At 35.7% G+C, this 24,039-nt stretch overlaps 1 long non-coding RNA gene across 1 annotated transcript in view; it reads left to right on the forward strand.

Moving 5' to 3' along the window:
- Positions 1–6,629: 6,629 nt before the first annotated feature.
- The window catches only part of LOC121411218, a 35,262-nt gene continuing 17,852 nt past the window's right edge, over positions 6,630–24,039 (forward strand). Inside the window, exon 1 of the long non-coding RNA XR_005969438.1 lies at positions 6,630–7,780. This is a non-coding gene — a long non-coding RNA (uncharacterized LOC121411218). The remainder of the gene's footprint in view (positions 7,781–24,039) is intronic.

Raw genomic sequence — 24,039 nt, forward strand, 5'->3', positions numbered from 1 at the left:
TTCGCCAAAACTGGGTGCAAAGTATAATTCTACAGTGCGTATCAAAAAAAAGTTTACACTTTGAAAAAGCTCTGGGAATTAAAAGATATACATTATGTGAGTAATTTTTTCACATATAATCTTGGGTTTGGGTCTCATCTATCCAATGAAAGTAAAGATTTTGACAGAATGTTACACTTGAGTGAGCACTGTCCATTTTTGTAAAGCTCGCAGAAATCTGTTTGCGCAGAAATGCTCGTTTTCACGCAGTGTCAAGGGGAAAGGGCGAAATCAAACTTACCCTGCGATACATTTTTCCTACATTTCCCTTGCACTTTTAGTCAATTAAGATAAAACAGATACATTCAAGCATTTTTAAACGAATTTGCCACCCAAATTGAAATTTCAACACTTAGTAAGCACAACTTTTATCCTTTTTGTGCCAGCTGGATCTGAGGACATAATTGAATCTGAACACAAGTTTACATCAGACACCTCCAGCACTTTTTCACTAAGTTTTTATTATTTTAAGCGGGTCGACATTTGATTGTTTATTTAATACTTGTTTCTCCACACTTTTCCCAAGCTTGACAATCCTTAACAAATTGAAAATCAATCCTAATTCATTTTATGTAAATCACAGCTCAGTGTAAATCAAATATCGTCTTGATGGCCTTGGTTTGTGGGGGAGTGAGACGAGGCGTAATGCACTCTTCGAAGTGTATTGGGCACGGAAACAAGTTAAAAGAGGTCAAAGATATCTTCAAATCAATTTTACTTGCTAAATTCTACGTGTTCTTCATGATAATGGTTTAGTTTTATTCGCATAGCTATTTCAAGGTTCTGCGCAAATCATTTTTCACTAACTTTTCAAAAGTAAGCGGTGCTCACTCAAGCGGAAATATTTTTCGATATTTATATCGTCATTTGCTTAAAGGGATCTGTACCAATGTTAAAAAGTGGAAAAATCTTCAGGATATTACAAATGTATAATTTTACAGGATTTTTTCAAAGTGTAAACTTTTTTTTGATACGCACTGTATAACACTGTTTTAAAGTTTCGCTTATCTTCACCAAACAGTTATAACAACAGATCGGTAGGTATAAATAAATGAGGGAACCGAGGACGTCATCAACACACTAAGTTTATTTTGTATTTATTGTAAGAAATGTGAATACTTAGGTTTTCTTCTCAATACAATCTGAAACAGTGTTAGATTCATGTCAATTACCATTGTTGTAATCTGTTGCGTCTCCTTATCGCCAAATCTGCAGAAATCGGGAACAATTTATATTTCAAACAATAAAATACAAAGAAAATAAACAGTGAATTGGTGACTTCAACAATTCTCTCATTTGCATAATTATCAGTGTGCTTGTGCCTATAACTGTTTTCGAAAAATAAGAGAAATTTGAGAAATTGACAATGAGAGAAAGAGAAACAAGAGCTAAAATGAATTTTCTTTCGTTTCTTCCCCTTTTTTTCCACTCTGAACACAGACAGTATTGCTAATCTGCCAACATAATCAAATACAGGGAAGAGCCTGATCATCATCGTCAATATAGATCATGGATCTACTGAATTTCAAGAACAAGCGTTGCAAATTAGAAAACAAAATTATTTCTTAATACTGTGAACAACCTGTGACTTATATCAATGACAATAATATTTCAATGAGCTTGAAATATATTGATTTTCGAATTTATAATATAGACAGGTCTTTCTTTTGTTGTTGTTTTTTACCTAGGCCTGCACATCAAATTAAAATTGCTCGTGGTCGTCATTTTCTATTTACTTTCTTTGGACTTTTTGAGGGGGTGGGTTAGTATTTTTGAGCAAATTTTAGGGGGACTTCAAAGCCCTAACTCAAAAAGAAATGCCCATGGGTATCTCATAGACTCATGCTACATTCTGATGATGACGAAATTATATTCTCTAATCAAAGAAAGTTATTTTTCCGCGCTTGCTTTGCTCACCCAGATTGTCTATGTTTAAGAGGTAAGCATGTAGCTGCGATGAAATAAAATTTTCCTGGTCCCTATATACCTAGCTTACAGTTATTATAAAATGATCAATCAGAGTTCAAATCATATTGTTTTATAAATCAAGGATTCGAACTTTATTTTGCAACATTATTCGTTATAACGCAATAATATGATAATGACACCCCCATTATTATAATGAGATTGTATCGAATTACAGATATCATCTGTTATAAGCCCTTGGCGGGAATATTTGGAAGCGAAAGATTTATTGTATCTGTGAGGAGGTGTGGGTGTGGTAGATATACTGAGCATCCAGAACAAGAGGCGTCACCATCCAGAACAGTACCCTCTTCATAATCAGTGATGCCCCCTGTACTCCCTCAACCTTCGGGGCCCTTCCCCTATTTCCAGGCACGCCTATTTGGCCTATATATCTACTGCAGATAACACAACGTCCCTATGGATGACGTAGTTGAGTGGCGTCGGTCTCCTGAAACGGTTAACCGTGGGTGTCCTATATATCATGGTATGAGCCTTGTGGGGGCACTGGAGTACAGATGGGGGGCTTGGGGCTCTTGCCCCCCTCCCAATTTTCACGTCCTAGAAAAAAAAGAGAAAAGGAAAGAGAGGTTGAAATATTATATTTTTCTGAATATTATATCAAAATCTATCACAAATTTTGCTTGCTCGCTTCGATATTTTGCAACCTTTAAAATAAACCTTACGCAATACGAGTCCCTTAATTTTTTATTTATTTATTTTTTGTTGGCTCTACATGCCACTGCTGTGTGTGTCAATGTCGAACTTCTTCTTATTCTTATGTTGGTTTGAGTGGCGATATTTGACTATTGTCGCCATTGACTCTATCTATAAAAATATCACTTCTCACATAATGATATTATTACCAATATGACGTATACATATGAAATATTTTTCTTGTGCATCCTTCTAATATGAAAAAGATGATTATAGTATATACAAAAGTTTGTCGTAACTCTTGTAAAAATGGCATATATAACCAAAAAAAAATTATTATACTTGTATATACTTATTATTTGTTTTTAAATGTGGAAATAAAATAAATCAAATCAATCAATCAAATCTTCACCACAAAACAAACCGCTATCTTCAGCTCAGTTCCAACTGGAACGAAATCAATCTGTTATGGTATCCGATTATTTTTTATTATTGTTTACCGTCTGAGAAATTTATGACTTATCTTAGACTTTTTAAAGAAAGTGAAGAAAAGTATATTATATAGACTAATAATCAGACATTTGATGGCTCAATCAGAAACCAGGAAGCAATTCTGTGACACGGGGGGGGGGGGTCCCAAGAGGCCAATGATTCAATGTAAAAACTGCGGTGTTAAACTGACACCAATTGATGTTAATAGAGGACCACACCCTGAGGTGTTAAAATTACACCCTAGAGATTAAACATAACACCAAAGAGTGTAAATGTAACAACAAAAGGTGTTGTAATAACATCTATAGGTGTAAAACTAACACCACCAATTTAACACCGGTGTAAAATAACTGATGTGGTCCTCTATGTACACCGGTTAACAGTATACTCCACAGTTTTTGCTGTGTTTTGGAATGGAGCAAGAACACTTTGTCTTAATCACATTGCTCTACAACATTATTCAATGGAAAAGAGATTGCGTCTCAGTTAATAGGCATATACAAGGGGGCGAAACGATCGACCGTTCAGGAAACTACAGAGATTTTCATTATAAAAGTTGTGTTTTTATAGAGCACCTTATTTTAAATCGGTTTTCATAATACGTTTTCCATGCGAAGCGGCCCTTGGGTGGAATCGACCCCCACAGTTAACAGATTCGGGGTGGGTGGGGGGTCACCCCTGAATCGGTGCCTGGCTACACCTTTTTCACATTTCTCGCTGCATATGTTTGCCTTGTTAAAATAATGCTTTCCCATTTATTTAGTGAATCCGCCTCCTTCTTTCTCAACTGCATGATTGATTGTTAATGTGTCTGTGGCTATGCCCCTTTTAGACGATCCATGATTTGCCACTGCATGCTTCCAATGATACATACTAGCCTCACTAGGCGACCAGCCAGCCTCACTAGGGATGTAAAGATATCCAGTTCATGTACTATTGACTGGAATCGAGATTACTGTTTGGAGAACTGAAAAGGGACACTGCAATTTGGCAGATGTTTCACCTTTCGTGGGAAAGAAAAGTATTTCGCCCAATGTAGCTGAAGCATTTTACGTATTACACTTACAAATCCATATATAAAACCCCGTTTGTTTTTGTTGTTGTTACCAATTATGCCTACAGACACCTCAAGATAGAATATCTATATCTATCATTTGAATTTGACATAGATTTAGAATCTATTTCGTGCATATTCTGTTCACATTAAGTAACTTGCCGAACTAAATAACATTATGATAATCATCATAAAACTACCCTTACAAGTTAGATTTAAATTACAGTTTTTAAACAAATATTTAATTTCAAACTGTTAACTGTCTTCACTCGACTCATGCTTGGTATTTAAAAGGACTGTTTAATTCTTTGAAAATGCTTGCTATATAGGGATATTTAAAGCCAGTGTAGAAATAAGTCTTTAGGTTTTATGAAGCATATAAAGACGTTTATCAAAGGCAAATCATTTATCGTAAAGCTAACTTTTTACTTTTTATGCCGTTTGTGGATATCACTTCTCATTACTTGGGTTTAATAAATATTGAAAACCTCGTAATTATGTAAAAATCTTCAAATGAATGTTCGTTCCTTGAATGAAATAAAACTGAAGTCCTGCATGAAATAGGTCTATTCTTGAGACAAACACGTTAGGTCAAATTGCTTTATAAAACAATGATTGCAGCAATACATAATCACGAAACTTGGAAATAATTAGCCAAAAGAGTGTATGAATTAGACCAATGACATAAAGGGCGACATAACAAAGGTAATGATATCGAACTTTATAAAGATATAATCATTGAAAATTTGACAATCTTAATTTTCATTTAATATTTTTTCTTCTTATTTTGTATCGTTGATGTGTGAAAAAAGTACAAACCACTGTTCGAACAATGAAGGTTTCACGAAAAGGGGCCGATATCATATGTAGTTTTAAAGCTAAAGGTGTTTGGTTATGACACTTCTCCTCTTTTACGATGTAGTAGGCTTGAAGTGGATGAGGACGTCCCAGATGACCACGGAGAACGTCACCTTTATCGACTGGTCGAGATGATCCGAGCGTCTGCTTCCGACGCCTATGATGTCGAAAGAAGGCCCGTGGAGGATTACCACGATACAGATGACGAAAGAACGTTCAACCTTTTTTCTCGAAATATCAGTTGAAATCGAAAGGTTCAGACCAATTTTCTTATGCATAATGATATAGAAATAGTCTGAATAAAACTGAGGTTTGATATAACGAAATCATCGGCAATCTTTTTGTTGAAATATCCTCTTATCTGTAAAATATCATGAACTCGTGCTCAGTCGATCTTGCGGAATAGTGAGAGTACTATAGCGCCAACTACGATCTCTCATATCGCATTAGATCCCTCTCGATTATCTTTCTATTTATGGAGACGGGGGGGGGGGGGGTCCGAAGAAGAGCAGCAACACTCCTAATTGCTTATGCAATAAACCATGCATGTTACTATGTCAGGCAATAATTATATCTTTTATGCATATACACTCATAAAAAAATGAATTAGGGTCTACCATTATATAAAACGGAACTAAAACCAAATTGGTCTCTAGGACGGGAGGGAGGGGGTCTATAAGTCAAGATTTCAATATGACTATACTGTCGTACGTAGCTTTTATCTAATTAGGCGAAACACATTGATTTTTACTGTAATTCAATTATATACCAACAAATCCTTTACAAAATAGCCATCGAAAAAAATGATAAGCCTTTAATTGAAAGATGGTAATATATACGTATACGGTTATACCCGGTCCACGGATAGCTTATTATTTCAGTTTTAGTGAAGAAGTTGAATTAAAAGTAAATAAATGACGGTTAAACTATTTCAAGGTTTGTTAATGACATGATGATGATAGTATAGTCCAGAGTTTCCTGGGGAACGTTTCATTAAAGGACTTGCCAGACGTTTTATCAAACAGTTACCATGGGAACTGTGCTTCTAGGCCAATCAAAATCAAAGAAAGTTTTCTGACGAGACAAATTCATAAGACGAAAATTTTTTTTTATGAAACGCTCCCCGAGAAACATTCATTATGAACTTTTACGTGCATTATTTTGTCGTGTGATATTGTTGGGAATGATTGTTTTTTATGGAAAACATTTTTACAGTCCTTTTTTAGATTTTGTTTATACAATTTTACGAAGCTTTTTTTTTCATGTACACAAGTCATTCTCGTTTGATTCAATGACAGATATGAGTATAACCATTCTGCTCTTACAATAATTCCTATACATTCTTTTTTCCCTTTTCTAAATTTGTTTTCAAGCATTTCATAAGCAATTACAGTGCAGTAGAATATATGCACATAGTTTCTGCACTATTCAAATCAATATGTTATTATTTTATTTATTTTTATTCTGCTCTTATCCTGGTATCCGTCTTCCGGTGTGTTAAAAACGAGTGAGAGCGCCCGCATCCATGTCGTCACCGGCTCCAAAATATACCGGTGTGATATTGGTGAGATACCACTGACACATTCTAGTCGTCTTACCCCTATTTAAGAGCGACTCCTAGAATACAATGATCATTTCATCTTCATCTCAACTTTGCAACAAGAGAGTCACCTGCAAGGCCCTGCTCGATTTCAGTGCTTTGCACTTTATCTTGTAAATAGTGATCGTGATTTTGAACTGCAGCTGAGGCTCCACTGCGAGAACATTTGGATTTTTTTTTCTCTCCCAGTTGTTACCATTATATCCTTATACTGTTAGCCGTCGGAACCATGCATGTGGGGGAGAGATAAAGGAAAAACAGACAGATGCATCCAGGATTTCTATATACCAATGGATGTTTTTAATTTCTTATTCTGCTGGAAGTTAGTCTCGCGAGCACAAACGAGCTGATTGGTGAAAGAACTTTGTTTTGGCGATCAAGGATAGATCGCATTCTTTTAAAAATCTATGATTTTACTCTCTTCGTAAAACCTATCATTGTGATCTTATTTTAGAGTGACCAGTAGGTCTTTGATTAGGTTTCATCTATATACTCAGGCAAAATAATTGTCTTTACATAGCCCTACCTACTTTGAGTTTTTTTTTCTCAGTAAACACTAAATAAACTGTAAATTTTAACATTTTGGGGATCGTAAAGAGGGAAGAAAAACAAAATCAGTCCACGAACGTCATTCTGATGTCAAGAGGGTTTCTTTCGAGAGGAAAAACTGAGAAAAGTGAATTGTGAACCGACTGCTTCCGCTGGATCCAAGCTGGAAGCTGAAGAATCCATTTCAGCTGCTCTACCGCTAAAACTCTTAACCAATCCATTCACCCGGACAAAACAAGCGAGAAGAGAAAAGGAAGATCTCGCGCGCCTGATCAAGCACCAAGGGGCTGGGAATATTATTATATATTTTTTTATCTCTTCGGATTTCGAGGTATACGAATATCATTTTGTTATAAACTCAGTATGGCTACTGTTTCGATACTTGGTGGTTTGTTCGTGCTGCTTTTATCCCTGGCGTGTGTACAACCTCAGCGGTGTCCCCCGTTCCCCATTACGTGCACTGGAAGGGTTAATCCCCAGAGATGGGGTAAAAGATCATCATCTTCATCATCATTGACATCAACCACGTCCTCAACATCAGATTCGCGACTCATACAACATATCAGGTCAGTCTCAATATTCTCACTCTAATGACTTGTTGCTTTACATATATTTTTTTCTAATCGTATATATGATACCATATTTCGGTCTTGTATCACTGATGCAGAAGAAAGATAGAAAACAACTGAGAACAATTACAGACTATACGTAGATGGATAGATTTTATGAGATAAAGAATTCAGAATTCAAGGCTAATGGTCTAATCTGCCTCATTAATATTCACGACGTATAATCTTCCTAACTATGCATTACGCCAATACATTTTTCTTTCTTCTAATTTTAGTGTAAAATTTATTTTACGAATTCTCAAGCAGGATTGCTTGAAAGAGTTGGCAACATACACTCCATAAAAGTGTGTGATGACTTATAAATCAGCCTATACATTATTACCTTTATCAATATAGGCATACCGACCAATGTGCTTTGAGGGTGTAGTAATCATGATAATCCAGGGGCCGCGGAACGGTTTTAAAAGTGAGGGACTGGGGGCTGAGCCAAAATTGGGGGTGCTGACCATGCAAAAAATCACAATCATAATGGTCATTTTTACGTTTTTGTACAAGGTTCTGGAAAAGAGTGAAGGGCTGAACCCCCCCCCCCCCTCCGCGCTTCCGCGCCCCCTGTAATCATGGGGGGAAAGGGTCAAATACAATATATTGAGTAATTTTTCAAATCATGGATTTGCAAATTTTGAACATTTTTTTCTTAAAAGATGTTATCCTCGCTTGGAGTCTAAAAGTTGGTTCATAAACACAGTGGAGGCTCCAGACGGGGTGGGGACCATGCCCCCCTCCCCAACCCTTTAGCCCTTGGAGGGCCCACCAAGGCAACTAATATTCAAAAGAAAATATCGCGCCTTCGCCTTTGGAACCGATATGCACCACCCCTCCCTTGTCAGGTTTGGGAGGAAAAAGTCAAACGATTCTCCCACCCCCCCATGACCGTCTTGAATCCGCCACTGCATGCAAAAATCATTTAGTTTGTCTTATAGCGTTATGGTTCTCGGCGACACTGGGAGTACTAGTAAACCTGATTTCACCAAAATGTTCGCCGGAAAACTGTTCCCATGCCCCCGCCCACGCCTCCAAGAACTAATATGTGAATTACCCCCACTACTGCCAAAAAGCTAAAAACACACCAAAATAAATCAATGCTCGGTGTACATATTACAACCATGACTTAAAAAAAATGCATATTGACAGTGTCTTTTATTCCCTAAGGTCTATATTTGAGATATTCTAAATACGTAAAGAAGAAACTGGGTACATTGTTAAACGTCACGAAAATTGGAACAGCCTTTTCCGAATTTATACCCGATTTTTATTTCTCGTCTTCACTTTTTGTAATCCATCATTCTTTTAGAAACGTCATCCTCCTCCTCAGAGATTCAGTTTGCACGCGGTTCAGTTGCACTATCATATGTGATTTTGGGGTATGTTGTCAATATTTTGTTTCATTAACAGTTGACGCTCTAATAAGATTCGCAATGACTGGGTTCCTATCATAGCTCTTCGACAGAGTGAGAGGCAAAAATTTACAATTCATGCTTTTACTTCGTAATAAAATTCACTCACTTAAAAAAAAATGTTTTGCCACCTGGTAAAATAGTAGCCTGATATTAGGGTGAGGTTGATATCACATCAAATTTTTTTAAATGAACAACAAATTCCAATTACCATTTTTCATACTTTATGTTATATCGGTATATACATAATATAGATTTTTGCGGGTATCAAACGGGCATTGTATAAAGCGCATATTTTCTGGCATGGAACGGCTATACCTTCATTATTGTGGTTATGATTAGGTTAAGTTCACCAACAATATTGCTTTTAAATCCCAATTTACAACATTCATTCATAATTCAAATTTTTTTTCTTGCTGACTACTTGACTGAATTTCCTCAAACTCCCCGAACCGTTTTATTTCTTGTGTTTTCTTGAAGGATACATATCAATTTCATAAATTACACTTCGGTCAATACTCTCACGCGGTAGCATAGGCCTTGAGGGGTTGCCGTATATGTACTTGTACAAGGAAAGAAAGTCACTGCGATTAATTTTCAAAATGTTCCCTCCTCTGATACCATTGACGCTCTCGTATAGTGTGATTTTAATTGAAAGACAACAGAAGTACATGGATAGATTGTTTTAAGTGTCATCCTACAAAAAAGGCCACTACAATGTCCAATCTTTCTTAGTTTAATTTCTATCCCTTTCTTTCTTATTCATCTGTCTGTCTTTACGTCCCACTCTCTTTTATTCTCTCTTTTGCTCTACCCTCCATCTCATCCGTAACTATTGAAAGAAAATAAATCATGAATAAATCAATTAAATGATCTCATGAGACATGTAAGGGCGACTAAGGAAGTATATTCTTAAGTATGTTTTTCAAATACCCCAAAATAGACAAAATGATTGTCCCTTTAAACAAAAAGAGTCATTTCAAATAGAGTTACACACTCAATACACGTTTTTTGGCCAATGGTGGATGCATACCTGGGCACATCAACCTCCTCCTTTGAGAGCTCTCAAAGATTCGGGTATACGCACGAGAGGACCCCCTTTTTTTGCTTGTCAAATTCTTCTCAACAAAAAAATGTCCCCTTTTGGAACATTCTTGATCCGCCCCCCGGGGAGGGGTGGTACATGTGTCTCACCACCTCCTGCTTAAATGCTGGTTAAAGTGATTTAATGATCTCCACATGCCCTTTTCTTGATTATGCACCCATGCTTTAATCGACAACTAATAATTGTTTGCGATGGTGTTAAACTCGCTTGTCGCTGCCTGCTCATGAATGAAAAAGAAAGATGAATTAACGTCCTCTCATCAATTTTCGGTCCATAAAAGATACTTTATTGCGATTTATGAAGGACATATCGAATCAATTAATCGAGCAATTACATGTATGTTCGCCATCGTTAATCATCTTTCACACTCGCTACAATGGTAACACGACAATGTAATGTGACCTGCAAACACTCTCACTTGGCTCATTAATCACTCCGAAGGAAGAATAGAGCCAATTTCGTTCACATCGTTTGATGATGACTAGCTTTATAGATTACCATCCCTATTCTCTCATAAAGTGCAATTCAACTGATAAAGGGCATACTTGATGGAAAATAAACAATAAACTCTCATCGAAAATATATGTTACATACCATTGCACATCTGCACAAGAGTCAAACATTATTATGTTTTTGTTGAACACTCGTCTTGAATACAACTTTTAAAACAATCAACGATTTGCCGATTGATCATTATTTTGTTACCATGATTACCATCATCTACCTTGCAAAATTGCCAATCTTTTGACCTAATTTATAACCATTTACGGTCCAAAGTTCCGTGTCTTAGAATTTACAAGCGAGCCAAGCGTAAAAAAAAAATTAGATGGGATTGTCAGTGAAAGAAATCATTAAACCAATTCATTTTTCTTAAAGACTGTTCAAATGTTTTGTTAATACATTTTTAGAAGAAAATAATGGCCAAATAAGAGGGCAGAGCAAAACGATAAATTTATCTGTGTATGGAGAATTGAACAGAATTTGAGGCCATGATTATCCAGCAAAATGTAATTTGTTTATTGCATCATTACAATGCTGTATATTCTGCTCATTCAACCTACTATCATTATTGTGACATATCGTGGAAGAGAGTTGCATGAAAATGTCTTGCAGAATAAACAAATTCATTCTTTGCAAAAACACAAATAAATCTATTTTCTCGTATATACACGCATCGCCTTGCTCTGATTTAATATTGTCAGATTATACATACGGCGGTAAGATTATGAAACAGCTTCATAATTTCTTTCACTTATAATCCCTGCTGCCTAAAATTTGAAGTTGGGATTCATTTTTCTTATAAAATGGAATGGCCGGATCTAGTCATCTTCTGCTCTTAGAAGTGAAAAATGACAAGCTTTTCTCTTTCGATGATACTATATCAACAACAAAGTAATGTATAAAATATAACAATCAATTTTCAGGAGGCGGCTTATTAATTTTGGCTAGTGTATTATGTGTTAATAACTGTTAGGGAGCTCAGCGAGCGAGGAAGATATGCACCATCGAAGAGAAACGTAGTGTAACTTTGTCAAAATAAAGCATGTTCCTGTTAAAAGTTTGTATTTATTCACCATGATCTCATGGCGACGCGAAACCTGTTTGTCAATTCATTCGGTTCGCTCACTTAATAAATAGTGAAACCCTTTTTCCACATTGCTAACTGCAATTGCTTTTCTTTTAACACCATGTAAAAGCGAGCAAAGCAAACGAGGAGGAATAAGAAATTTGTAGTGATTATATTAATGTTATATTTTCTGATTAAAATTACGACTCTAGAATTGTTCACCTTACTTGCCAAAGTTATTTGCTTCCCTGACAATCCTGTATGTAATTCAATTCCAGCAAAAAAAGAGTACATTTTAAAAGAAAGACGTGAAACTTCGTCGGTAAAATAAATGTTTTACTTCTCATAATTATGACATGCACTGTCAAACCCTTATAATGTTTAATTCCTGAAGTACAAAATATTGTTTAGAATTTACTACAAAGTATGTGAAATAAATGAATATATATATTTTTCATTGTTTCAAGATTACGATGGTCAAAATAAGGTGGGAAATTCCCCATGCACAAAACAATCAGTTTGTACCCAGATTATTATGGAAATGGAAAACAGTTCGTTATCATTATATATTCAGTTCTCCTGAGGCCAGGTGCCATCGCTATTTTTTCGGACGAAATTTCAACGTGCTAATTATGCTCCTCACCATTTCTATTTCAGCTGGCAATGATAAGAAGTATAAAAATGTCAAACGCCGATTGCTGACATTTCCAATTTCAAACTTGTGTTACTCATCTGTAGGAAGGATGGCATACGTCCACATTTTCAGGCAAGGCATTTTATACTTTTTTGAAAAAGTGTAATGAATTCGAATCCAAGATAATAAGCCGATAGTCTGCTTGTTACAGAGACTGGAATGATAATGATTAACGACAAAGCAATGAATATCATTATCATATACTTACTACCATATGAACATGCTGCATAAGATATTCATCTTTAAACACATCTTTCATCCCTTGTTATGAATATTTGACAGACATACCGAATTTCCCAACGTGGTGTCTGCGAAATCCATCGAGAGCTCACATCTCGAGATGCATTGCCAATGTTTCCAAATATTTAGATATCGAAGTTATTAGATTTTTTAAGATCAAAAGTTAATAGAACCTAGATATTTAGTGGCGTAATATGCAGGTAGGAGGAATTCGGGAATTCGCCAATGTACGAGTTTTCAGAGGTAAGAAGGTCGGACTTAAGCTGTGCCTTTCAATAGATATATCATATATTGATATATTATTATTGTATCAATTTTTATCATTATTATTATTATCATTATTATTATTAATATTACAGTTATTATTATCATTATTATTATTATCATTTTTTTATATTATTATTATTGTTGTTATTATCATCATGATCACGAATATCACTTTATACACATCTTGATCACACTAATGAAGTCTTTCCAAATATTACCAATAGTTTGATATTAATTTCTTTGAAATAAGAATTATTTTGTGTGGGGAACTGGAAACTGAATCTATACGCCATGCCCCCTCTGGGTCTCCGATTTGTCCCAAATAGAATTTCGCGGTAGATGAGGAAGTATTGTGATTACTTATAAATAGGGCTCGACATTGTGGTATATATAGTCCAATCATTGGTGTAATGAGCAACCCCTCCAACCCCCAAAAATAATAAATAAATTTATAGATAAATAAATTAATAAATAAACAGAAAATGAAATAAAAGAATGAGAAATAAGGATAATGAATAAATAAATGAAATTAAACTTAAAAAATATTAAATGAAATAAAAATAACAAAAGGGCACATTGTGGCAATTTTCGCCAATTCGATTAAAAGTCGCGAGTGAGCGAAAAACATGTACCGTTTTTTTAACAGAAATCCAATTTGGGGGATATTTACATGATATTCAGAACCAACATTATGTTTTACGAAATTTTAATTTCCTTCTGTTTCATTCCTGCTTCTTGTTTGTGTCTTCTTTTTTTCTTTTTTTTTGGGGGGGGTCGTATGAATTTTGGCGACCTTGTGCCACACCCCCTTCGAATTCTTTCTATAACAGAAATCCAATTTGGGGGATATTTATATGATATTCAGAATCAACATTATGTTTTACGAAATTTTAATTTCCTTCTATTTCTTTCCTGCTTCTTGTTTGTGTCTTTTTTATGGGGGGGTCGAATGACTTTTGGCGACCATGTGCCACACCCCCTTCGAATTCTCTATAACAGAAATCCAATTTTGGGGATATTTATATGATATTCAGAACCAACATTATGTTTTACGAAATTTTAATTTTCTTCTATTTCTTTCCTGCTTCTTGTTTGTGTCTTCTTTCTTCTTCTTTTTTTTGGAGGGGGGTCGTATGACTTTTGGCGACCATGTGCCACACCCCCTTCGAATTCTCTCTATACACCAATGACAACAATAATGTGATGCAATGATAACAATAACCACTTTGCTTTCTTGATTGATCATGACTCTTTTACGTCAATGATATTTTAAAGTAGATCTAACCATGGACCATACATGATCTAACGGAAATCGATGTCAAACTGAAACAAATTTGCAATTCGGATGGCAAAACTTATCAAGGGCCACGAGCAAAATGTATTTAGCGTCGTTTTAAGAAGTCATTTTGTTGGCTATTTGGTTGGAGTGATAAGGTCAAATCGTAAAACGAGTTAATACTGTCTGACCTTATCATTCTCAATGAATTCTGGAGTGTCTTCAGTATTTCATCTCTCTTTTTAAGTTATACTAAGATTTTCAAAACGCAACTTGCATGATATGAGTAACATTATCATGACCGTGTTTAATCGCACTGCACGTTTTGTGACAAAAATCGGAGTTGTGACATTAATTCTTTTTAAAGGAAATAATCCTCAAAACAGGGATTCGTGATCGGTCACGCGGCCCCTGGCAAAAGGGGCGGGGTGCATGTGGCTTTAATGAAAGAGGCGATACAATTCCTTGCTCTCTTCAAGCGATTTACTTTTCATATTGTCTTTTTTGCTATACATGTATTTGTTTATGTCATTTTCTATCATGACTATTAAATTGTTTTAATGGGGAGTGTCATCTCAGGCGTGGATCGGACGGGGGGGGGGGGTTGGAGCGGGAGCGGGCCTTGCTCCCTAGCATCTATTTTCTTATAACGGGGGGGGGTGTTGAAAATTGTAGGGTAAGATTTTACCCTGACCATGGGTTGTTTCTCGGCCAAAAGCAGGGAAAACATTGCTCTGTAAAATCTCGAATATATACTATTCACCAGTATTCTTCTTTTAAACTGAATTGAGAGCATGGATCTAACAAGAAAAACAGCATTCTACAACATTCTGGAAGTGAAGGACCCTATTATTGGTTTCTTGAGTTTCAGCTCAGATATAAAGAAATTGATCAGAAGAACGCGTTTATATTCTACACCTGACACAGGATTGTGCTTTTATCAATGTGATGGCGGGCGACGTGCACACATGTTGCTAATAACTCTCAAATGTTTACGTATAGAACCTTTATATAATATCCATTGGCTAAAACTTTTGAAATGCCCTCAAATGGAACATGGGCCTGCTTTGGAATATCGACATTTTACATTTTCTATTACTTTCATTTGCTGAAATTAATGACTAGGTTTCCTTATCCTCTCAAGTTTATTTTGCCAACAGGGATCGAGGACAAGTGAACTTCAACGGCCAACTGTAGATTTAAATTGTACCACCATTTTTTTTTTACAAGTGCATCCTCTTTTAGATTTTTTTTTCAATCTTACATATTTCCTCTCAATAATGTTCCATTATCCAATTTCCCTTTTTTCCGGCCCTCGAGCCCTCGCCCCTGAATCGCTAGATAATTGAATTAATAAATAACTTCATATAAAGGTACATTTCATCATTATTCCCCCAAATTATTACATATTGGTACGATTGGGTCTCGACGTAAACCAGCTACACGTATTACCTGCCTTATGTTTCTGTATAAACGAAGCCATCGAGGGGATTTTCCCGAGTCGTTCATTAAACCTTCTTGCAGAAGATGTATGTTTTCTGAGTGTAACAGCCGTTGATAAGGGTTGTCATCTTTCATCGATATAGCAGGATATTGATTGTATTAACGACTTTTAATTCAAATAGAAACGTACAGCCAGGGGCAGCGATCCTGGGGGCAAGGGGCGCAGTGCCCCTTTTTTAAACACTGGAAAGTGCCATTTTTTACACATGGAAAGTGCCCCCTCAGGAAAGTGTACTGTGCCACTTTCATCTGTGGAGGACCCGTTTTAGGTGTTACCAAGTGATCCCTTGCCTTCTTTTAAGTTCCTTTTCTCGAATCAGTGCCCTTTTACCCAAGAAAATTGCCCCTCACGAACGTGTTCTGTGCCCCTATCACCTGAGAAGGACCCATATTAAGTGTTAACGAGTGCCCTTTTGCTTTCTCATAGGTGCCTGTTCTTCATATCAAGTTGTACTTAAAAAAAAACACTCCTTTCGTGCCCGATGAGCGCCCGGTTTCTTTATTTAGCGCCGCTCTGCTTCCTTCTGCAAGTGCATCCTTTAATCGCATATTCCCTTTCAAATTATGATTTGCCCCATTCGCTACTTCTTTTTGTTTTGATAATTAATTTCATTCCTTTAACCTCTAATTAATGCCCCATTTTAAGAAACCAAAATAAAACAATATTCTTATTTTATACTTATTGAGGATAAACTTAGAATACAAAGTAAGAATAATCGTCCGTGCCTAATGATTAATGAGTCACGTCGTGAGTGGGGTAAATAGGTAATTTTTCCCTTTGATTTAAGTGCCATTTTCGAAAGAAAAGATGCCCCTTTTCCCTATGCCCCCTACTTTAAACTTCGCCCTGTCGCTCTTCAGAAAGACAATGACCTTTAGAATATGAGTTTTGAAAAGAGAGAAGCAATTCTACACATTATTATTCTATTATAAACGAAAAATCCTAATTGCTGGAATTAATTTGACAATGCAATCTTGTAGATCCATGATTAACACCTTATCGGATGGAATACAATGAATGGAAAAGTGTAATATATAGGTAAACAAAAAGTTCAATATTGTCGATAGTTTCTAGGTAGCGATGGTCATCATACGGGCCATGATGTCATCAACTACTGAAATTGCCGCCCCACTTTTAATGACCCACTCTTGCATTTTGTTAAATTGAAATTTTACGATTTCGTGAAAACACTATAACCCTTCGTTAAGTGGTTTTCGTTTACAATGCTCTCCGTATTCAACAAACGTTGTACTCCAATTAACTCATCTGTATCCACAAGCGGATAATTCATCAATGAAAAGCCATATGAAGAAAGAAAAATCACCTTTTTCTTAATCAATTTGCAAGGGTGTCTTAGAGTAATATGGCTGCATTTTTGGTGAATAATTGAAGCAATAAATCTGAACGGTCCTTAAAGAAGCCCACGTATTCAGGGTACATTAATACTATAAGGGTTTAAAGCTATCATGCCAATACAGGCAGTCGAAAATAAACTTAGATGAAGTAAGGAGATCCACGGGTGTTACCAATATCAATGGTAGCGGAAGACCAAGACATTTTACAACACTTGCCACTCTTCACCCATGTGTATATAACGCTTATAGCGTCAGAATCCACACGGCTGATGGCCATGAACACTTTTCACGAAATCTGCACACTCTTAACTTGTTGGCAACTGGAACTGGGTGCTCCCTTTAAAAAGCCTATAGCAATCACAGAATTTAGTATTCAACAGGTTAATTGTACTTGTATAAATTAAATCCAGTGAGTGCTTCGTTTGTCTTCGGGTTTTAGGGATCGGATTGGTGTGGGGATTATAATTATGGTGATAGGACAATGGTATTTAAGTAAGGATCAACTCAGGGATTTTATAACCGGAGAAATTGTCGCCGGAGATTATTTATTTATTTATTTGTTTGTTTAATTTACCACTCGTGGAATCGCACACTCTATCAGAAAATGTATTTTTTCGTAGGGATCAAAAATAGCACGGACTATTGTAAACGACACAAACGCGGTGAATGGCGTTAAACGACTTAACTTTCATCATGTCATATTACGGAAATATCACTATCAAGTTTAAAGAGTAGAGAATATTGACACGGATCTCCATGGCTGAACTGTTATGTAAAGTGCAATCAGCTTTGGTCAGGTAGAAATACCAATGTCACACCACCCATCATACCCACTCTACACACCACTACATCCGATTCACATCACCAGTTTGCCCATTCCCAAACGATTATTTATGCTTTTTTAAGTATAATTACAATGTTTGCATTCAAAAACTGCCAATATTGCCAGTTTGATTTCCAAATCAGAGATGACCACCAGAAGTGGAGCCTAACAATATTGATTTAGCCTGACGTGCAGGTGCTGGTGTTTTGACATCACAATCACACTTTCTGATCATGATCATGTTGATATTTGATATACATGTGAGATCATACACAAGGGTAAAGATGATGGGGGGGGGGCTACATTACACAAGCCCTGCTTCTCAGTTGGCCCTCCCTCCCATTCAATGTATATTTTTTTTGATAATTTTCTATTTTAATATTAAGTTAATATTCATACATGTATATACTTAAAATGTGATTGTATGCTACTTTTTCAACTGTATAATGATTATAAATCTGAAGAAAAAAAATGAAAGTGGAAAATAAAAACAATTTAATTGAATTGATTTGAAAACCATATTTCCAGAAAACTCTAATCAACCCCATAATGGAATATTAATATTATTATCGAAAGAAGCAATGGATATACACCCACCCTGCTCTTTAGAAGTTGAAAAAAGGGTATGTTCAGTGACAAGATTGTCATGAATATAACTTTATGTACACACGTGTTGTCTGTTTTTTTCAGCATGAGAAACTGCCCTTTGTCATGTCATACCGAGGTTTTACCTGACTGATAAGAAAGCACGAATGCCTGTGAGCAAGCAACCAGGGGACTGACGGCTTAAGGTCCTCTCCGAGGGACCTGGTAATGAGGATAAATGCCTTACCAAAGGGCACTAGCGCACCACTTGGGAATCGAACCCGGGTCACCGGAATCCGAAACCCCCGCTCTACCGACTGAGCTATCGTTGTCATGCTTGTGTTTAAACAAATATATAATCAGAAGAATACTCTTATTATAGATGATCATAATTATTTCCCTCCCCTTGGTTCATGTACATGATTAATGAGAAAAAAATGCATCTTAGCCAATGTTTCAGAGGATTAAAACATGGTATCCACATAAACGCGGGGAATAGCTTTCTTTTTTTTAAATCATGGATCTGGAAAGCTCCCTCCACAGTCATTTTATCATGATTCTTGTATATAGGCGATGTGTCCCAGTTGGACAACTGTTTTAGACTACCCTCATCTTATTGGCTGAGAACAAATATGTCAATGACAATCATTGGTCTTGGTGCTCACTTGTTTGTACTCTATCACGAAACTTTTATCTTGTTATATCTGTCTTATACTGTCAACCACATGTTTCCAGTTGCGTCTTTAGGCTAACGAGGTGGCAAAAGACCTGTTAAGGCAGACCTAATCGATTTGAATAGCGGCAGTTAAATAGTATTTATGGTAAGATACGACTGGTACATTCGATCCATCATTCGATCGATGGCTGAAGACAGTTTCTTGCGAGAATGAACAAAAGTCTGCTACATTTCAATCACCCCAAATTAATGTTTGTTTCAAGGTTTTGAAACGACCCATCTTAAAACAGTAATGTGATATATTAAAACCATCTACAAAATGGATGTAAGAATAACTAAAACTATCTCTCACTATTCCAAGAGTTTTTCAACGTTTCCCATCACGATTTACAAGAAATATTTTGATAATATCAATAACAAATTCAGGAAATTAAATTTTGAGATAATGCGCCTTATGTTAACTGCACTTTCCTATAATACTTAGTTATGGTTACAACTTTTCAAAATCAATATAGTAATAATTCACAAACTTTAGTAATTCACTTAACCATTGATTTTTAGTCGATACAAAGCTTTTGAATAAGACCAAATAATTACCGTGATGCATGAATATTATCTTAATCAATATAAGTTTCAGAATGTTTTCTGTAAGTCAGTGGTTACCGAGCAACTTTAGCATAATTATGAAGACAGCCATAAAGTGGAAGTATAAAACCATCCACTTCCGAATCTATAACCTGGTTTCTATTTTCGAGAATATTGACTTTATTTTGTTCAAGAACGCAAATGCATCTTCAAGAAGTGACCTTTCGTAGAGGACGACATCTTATTAGAGTGCACTTTAGTCTTGCCGACCACGGAAAATGACTAAGGTTTAGTAAGGCATCGACCTGGGGATATCTCATAATGTCGGTAACAATCTCTTGCTCATTAAGATCCAATACACTTTCAAAGATTTCTTGCCAAGTATATGGTCCGCCATTTTTAATCCTTTTTTGGTCTCTAGATTGCTAGGTTCATCACATCACTTTCATCTAAACATCACAGATCATTGTTTATAGAGATATCAACACTTGCAAACTGATTTATGCCGACAGACAGATCACATATCCGAAAACCATATTAGAAATAAAACAAGAATAATGTAGGGGTGTACTGCTATAACGAATCAGCAACCATTATATTTTGTCGAGATCCGATCACTTCTAACGGTTTGAACAGATGATTATGTTATACCTGACGAGCCCCTTCTCCTGCAGATCAACGGCTCGTTCTCTTGAGCTTTTTTTTTCAGAGCTTAAGGATATTTAAACCCGAACCTTCTGAGCACTATCAGGAGTACATAGACACTTCATCTGGGTGGTCATCTATCCAAATATGATATTGGTGTGGTAGGAAATAGGTATTGCAGTAATCAGACATATGAAAATGTAAGAACAAGAAAACTATTTGATAAAGTATCTGACTTAAACCAGGTTTCAAGCAATATGCAACAAATTTGTTCTTTTTCGATAGCTCTCCTAAAAATAGACATGTTAGGATCTACAAACATTTTAGATGAAGGTCGACAGATTACGATTAAAAACCCTTCAAGCGGCCGTCATCGATTGCAAATCTAGAGCGGTCCGCGTGCAAGAATCCGTGAAACCAGAAAGTCGATAATAAACAATGCTTAAAAAAATGAATGAATTTACCGCGTCTTATCAGCCAATTATATGCAGTCTTATTGCTGCATAGGAGCTATGACCATTCTCTTACTCATCGCCCATTCGATTAAGTTTACCATTTGAATGTATACTGTTGTGTCTATACTTAAAGGTCAAGTCCACCTCAGAAAAATGTTGATTTGAATCAATAGAGAAAAATCAAACAAGCACAATGCTGAAAATTTCATCAAAATCGGATGTAAATTAAGAAAGTTAGGACATTTCAAAGTTTCGCTTATTTTTAACAAAATAGTTATATGAACGAGCCAGTTACATCCAAATGAGAGAGTCGATGATGTCACTCACTCACTATTTCTTTTGTTTTCTATTGTTTGAATTATACAATATTTCAATTTTTACGAATTTGACAATAAGGACCTTATTGCCTGAAGCACAAAATGTTAAAATAATGGAATACCACATGTTCAGGGAGGAATGAAACCTCATTTCACATGACTATGATGAGAAAATCAAAATATTTCATAATTCAAACAATAAAAAGCAAATTAAGTTTTTGTTGGGCGGACTTGTCCTTTAAAGATATAAAATCTCACCAGCGTTTTCTGCTTTCATCATGTTTATACTTTCTATATCTTTTGGAAATATTCTTTTCAATACCACCGTTCAATGGTATTGAAAAGTGATATATATATATATGGATATTTTCTAACTGGCAAGAACACAGTGTCCCACAGTGTGGAACACAATGTGAAATCACTCTCACACTGTCGAATTTGAGCATTTCAACAAAGTGAATCACATATTCACCTAGTCGACCATGTGAACACGTTGTGAACAGGGACACTGTCGAGATGTCCACAGTGTGAAAACATTCTCACACTGTTTAATTTGAGAGAGTGAATAATATTTTCACATCGTCCACACTGTGAACACACTGTGATCACACTATGTGGCACTGTTCTTTCCAGTAATATGTTTATCATATCACTTTGCCTGTTGTGTCAAGGAGATTTATCCGAGTGTAATTCCAAACTATAGCAAGGTTTCATTGTTCATGTCAGAAATACATGCCCGAAGAATCTATTACAAATCTTGTTAGGCTCATTCCATTTTTCTTTTTATTTCCTTGCAAAATTCACTTACAGACAATATTTACTGCAGAATTATCTTAAAACTATATAAATGAGCCAGCAACTTTCACTCAATAATAATAAGTAATGGTCGAAGTTAGCCTATGCTATCATTAAACAGATATGTGGGTTTCTTTTACTTAATGATATGAGAAAATCGCAGGTTTGTACAAATTACTCTACCATAACTTTAACGAAGGGGACACAATTTGGTAAGAGTATAACATCAGATGCTTTCTCGTCCACCCCTGAAAAAAAGTTGACTTGAATGAATATAGAAAAATCAAACAAGAATAATGCTGAAAATTTCATCAAAATCGGATGTAAAATATGAAAGTTATGACACTTTTAAGTTTTCGTTTACTTTTCATTAAACAGTTATATGCAGTAACGGGCAAATTAGAGAGTCGATGATGTTCCTCACTCACTATTTCTTTTATTTTTATTGTTTGAATTTGCAATTTTTGCATATTTGACAATAAGGAACAGCTTGAATGAACCATACAATGTTAAAACAATTGTAATTACCCATGTTCATGGAGGAAGAAAACTCTTCACCTTCCCATTAGAAGAAAATTGGAATATTTCATATCATGAAATACCAAAGAAATAGTGAGTGAGTGACGTCATCAGTCCCCTCATTTGCATACCTTCCAGGAAGGGCTATATATATATATAACTGTTTTGTGAAATTAAGCAAACTTTAAAATGTGCATAACTTTCACATTTTACATCCGATTTCAATGAAATTTACTGTGTTATGCTTGTTTGATTTTTCTCTCTTTGTTCAAATCAACTTTTTGTTGGGATGGACTTGTCCTTTCAAAGTTATGAGCTAACCTTTGGCAAAATTTTTTGCCAAATATTATCATAAATCGTATCTTTATCAAAATAATGACCCATTAAAACTGGATGAAGAAGCCATGGCCAGACATTATGGTCATGCCGCCAAACTTTATTTTTTATATGCTTCATGTTAGCTTTCCTCATCGTTTAAACAAAAAATGACACCACCTTTACTTCTCAATCCAAACATCGCTGATTTCTACGTTTGACCTGATCTCTCCTGGGTCCAGTGCTTAGTGACTTTGGAGACTGGATTTAAAAGGGAAGAGGGCTTATCACTAAGATCGTTGAATCTGGTAATTTTTGGCGAAATAGAAAATGAGAAATATCTCTTCTCTTCTCTTTCAAGTGTGAAGAATATTGCTTTATTTCTTCATTCTGCTCCGTGATCTTTCTCTTTACCTTATGAAAGATGAAATTGGATATATAGAGTATTTATATAGTTCGTAGGAATAGACAATAATGATCCCAGTTACATTATTTTCCTCTCAAGGGATTTTCGGAGTCTTCGTGGCTAAGGGGCATTATCGTATTTAATGGGCCAGGGCGGCTCGTTGTTTCCACACCGGATGCCAGCTGCGAAAGCAAAATGTCATTGAAGGTTTGCTGAAAATTCCTTAAAGAATAACGGAGAAATAACTTTTGTTTGAGTTTTAATATTGTGACGTCACATGAGAGCAAATGTCACGTGATATAAATTGAATGAAGTTGAACATTGCTTTACCTGTTCATTTGATACATCATCATATAGATTATATCATACCCGCTTCTATGTGGGAAAAGTATTCTTTTTATCATGAAATCATTAAGAATAAGTATATTGAAGTAGAGGGCAACTGGTCGCATGACGTCAAAATAGAAAAAAAGAAATCCAGTCCCAACCTCTCATGATGGCTAACTTCCTAAAGTATGTAGAAATGTACCTTAGTCTAAAAGTTGTATACCAACATCAGAATATGATAACTAAATCATTTACAATGGTTAGAAAACCTCAGAGGGGATACATTTGGCAAATTCTATCTTCCATTTATTCCGCGGTGTGAATCGCTTAATCAAATAGCTTA

The sequence above is a fragment of the Lytechinus variegatus genome, chromosome 3, assembly GCF_018143015.1.
Source record: "Lytechinus variegatus isolate NC3 chromosome 3, Lvar_3.0, whole genome shotgun sequence".
Lineage (NCBI taxonomy): Eukaryota > Metazoa > Echinodermata > Echinoidea > Temnopleuroida > Toxopneustidae > Lytechinus > Lytechinus variegatus.